This window comes from Nycticebus coucang, chromosome 4 (assembly GCF_027406575.1).
Source record: "Nycticebus coucang isolate mNycCou1 chromosome 4, mNycCou1.pri, whole genome shotgun sequence".
In the NCBI taxonomy this organism is placed as follows: Eukaryota; Metazoa; Chordata; class Mammalia; order Primates; family Lorisidae; genus Nycticebus; species Nycticebus coucang.
This window is the reverse complement of record NC_069783.1, coordinates 29,844,292-29,847,218: the sequence shown is the minus strand read 5'-3', so window position 1 is coordinate 29,847,218 and position 2,927 is coordinate 29,844,292. Positions and strand designations below refer to the sequence as shown.

The 2,927-nt window shown below is 33.8% G+C and overlaps 1 non-coding gene and 1 pseudogene across 1 annotated transcript; one reads left to right on the top strand and one right to left on the bottom strand.

Annotated features, from left to right (window-relative positions):
- Positions 1 to 1,659: 1,659 nt before the first annotated feature.
- On the bottom strand, positions 1,660 to 1,870 carry LOC128585011 (uncharacterized; annotated as a pseudogene).
- Positions 1,871 to 2,225: 355 nt separating this feature from the next.
- Positions 2,226 to 2,332, top strand: LOC128585076 (U6 spliceosomal RNA). Its single transcript, XR_008379825.1, has one exon. It is a non-coding gene; the product is annotated as a U6 spliceosomal RNA (small nuclear RNA).
- The last annotated feature ends 595 nt before the right edge of the window (positions 2,333 to 2,927 follow it).

Below are 2,927 nucleotides of genomic sequence, written 5' to 3'. Positions count from 1 at the left end.
AAAACTAAATTTCATAAATGAGGGAAAAATAAAATCTTACTAAGATAAGCAAACATTAAGGAAATTTGTCACCATTGGACTACCCTACAAGAAATGCTCAAAATGGTTTTCAATACCAAAAAGAACAGCCAATACTCACCAGTGTAGAAATACTCAAAAGTAAAAACTCACAGCTCTTATAGGAGCACAAGGAGAATACAAAGCAACTAGGTAAAATAAACATGATGAGTAGAATAGTATCTTACTTATCAGTATTAACATTGAATTAAATGCTTTAAATACTTCACTTAAAAGATACAGATTAAAAAAAGGTTATATGTGAAAAATGGTAAACGGTCTGTGAAGCTAGTGAATGATGCCCCATGATCATATCAATGTACACAGCTATGATTTAATAATAATAAAAAAATGACAACTACTACCAAAAATAGCTGGATTTATGGTGGGTTCCTGTAGTCCCAGCTACTCGGGCATCTGAGGCATGAGAATAGCTTAAGCCCAGGAGTTGGAGTTTGCTGTGAGCTGTGATGCCATAGCACTCTACCCAGGGTGATAGCTTGAGGCTCTCTCTCAAAAAAAAAAAAGAAAAAAAAGAAAAAGAAAAAGGAAATGGAATAAACAGCAACATAATAATAGTAGGAGACTTCAACACTCCACTGACAAAAATAGACAGATTATTGAGGCAGAAAATCAATAAACATTGGACTTAAATAGTACTCTAGGAGAAACAGACCTAAAAGACATTTACAGATCATTCTACCCCCAATTTTTAGAATAGTCATTCTCTCATTACCACATGAACATATTCCTGGATAGCCTATATATTAGGCCACAAAACAAGTCTCTGAAAATATAACAAAATTGAAATCATGCCATATCTTTTCTCAGCCATAATGGAATAAAATTGGAAATCAATTCTAAGAGGAACTCTCAAAATTATGTAAGTACAATGAAATTAAACAACCTGCTGCTGAATGATCTTTGGGTCAATGATGAAATTAAGATAGAAATAAATTTTTTTTTTTTCAAAATTCTTTTTTTTTTTTTTTTTTGTAGAGACAGAGTCTCACTTTATCGCCCTCGCTAGAGTGCCGTGGCCTCACACAGCTCACAGCAACCTCCAACTCCTGGGCTTAAGCGATTCTCTTGCCTCAGCCTCCCAAGTAGCTGGGACTACAGGCGCCCGCCACATTTTTTTTTTCAAAATTAATGGTAACACTAACATAAGCTAAGCAAACCTCTGGGATATAGCAAAAGCAGTGCTAAGAGGAAAGTTCATAAGTGCTAAATGCCTACAACAAAAAGACAGAAAGATCACAAATTAACAACCTAATTCCACACCTCTGCTAATCAGCACAAGAATAAACCAAACACAAAAAAATAGCAGAATATAAGAAATAATAAATATCAGAGAAGAACTAAATGGAATCGAAATGAAAAAACAATATAAAAATCTATGAAATGAAAGATTGGTTTTTAGAAAGGATAAAAAAGAGGGTGGTACCTGTGGCTCAAAGGGGTAGGGCGCCCACCCCATATGCCAGAGGTGCTGGGTTCAAATCCAGCCCTGGCCAAAAACTGCAAAAAAAAAAAAAAAAAAAAAAAGGATAAAAAAGAAATTGATACATCATTAACTAGATTAACTAAAAGAAAACATTCAAATAAGCTCAATCAGAAATGAAAAAGGACACATTACTACTGATATCACAGAAATAGATAAGATTATCTGAGACTATTGTGAATACCTGTTTGCACAAAAACTATATGACTTAGATGAAATGGATAGATTTTTGGAAACACATGCCTCCCAAACTTGAATTAAGAAGTAGAAATCCTACACTTGATCTTAGCCGAAAGGCCAAGAAGCGATAAGAAACAGAAATCCTAAACAGACCAATAATGAATATCAGCTCTGAATCAGTAATAAAAAAATCTCTTGGCAATAAGCAAAGGCCTGCACCAGAAGGATTCAAGGACAAATACTACAAGACCTGTAAAGAAGTACTGGTATTTATCCTACTAAAAATGTTCCTTAATACTGAGAAGGAGAAAAATTTCTCTAATTCATTCTACAGAGGTGGTATCATCCCGATACCAAAGCCTGGAAAGGGCACACACACAAAAAGACACTACAGATCAACAGCTCTCATGAACACAGATGCAAAAATCCTTAACAAAATACTAGTAAACTGAACCCAACAGCACATCCAAAAAATAATTTATCAGTACTAGCTTTGGCAGCACATATACTAAAATTGGAAAGATACAGAGAAGATTAGCATGGCCCCTGCACAAGGATGACATGCAAATTCGTGAAGCATTCCATATTTTTTTGAAATAAATAAAAATTAATAAAAAATAATTTATCACAATTAAGTGGATTTTATTGCAGGGATGCAAGGATGGTTCAACATATACAAATCAGTGAATGTGATTCATCACGCAAACATTTAAAAATGAAACCATATAATCATCTTGATAGTTGCAGGAAAAGTATTCATAAAATCAGGCACCCTTCATGATAAAAACCCTCAACAAATTGGGCATGGGAGAAACATATCTCAAAATAATAAAAATCATATGTGACAAACCTGTAGCCAACATAATTCTGAATGGGGTAAAGTTGAAAGCATTCCCTCTGAGAACTGGAACTAGATCTGTGTGCCCACCATCCCCACTTCTATTCAACATAGTACTGGAAATCTTAGCCTGAGCAATCACACAAGAGATGGATATAAAAGGCATACAAATCAGAAAAGAGGAGGTTGAATTATCCCTGTTTGTTGAAGATAAGATGTTATATCTAGAAAACAATAAAGACTCCTAGAATTGTTAAGTAAATTCTGTAAAGTCCTAGGTTAAAAAATGAACATAATATTGTTATAAAATCTAAAATTTAAAGATTTAGTATAATTTGCATCAAAATA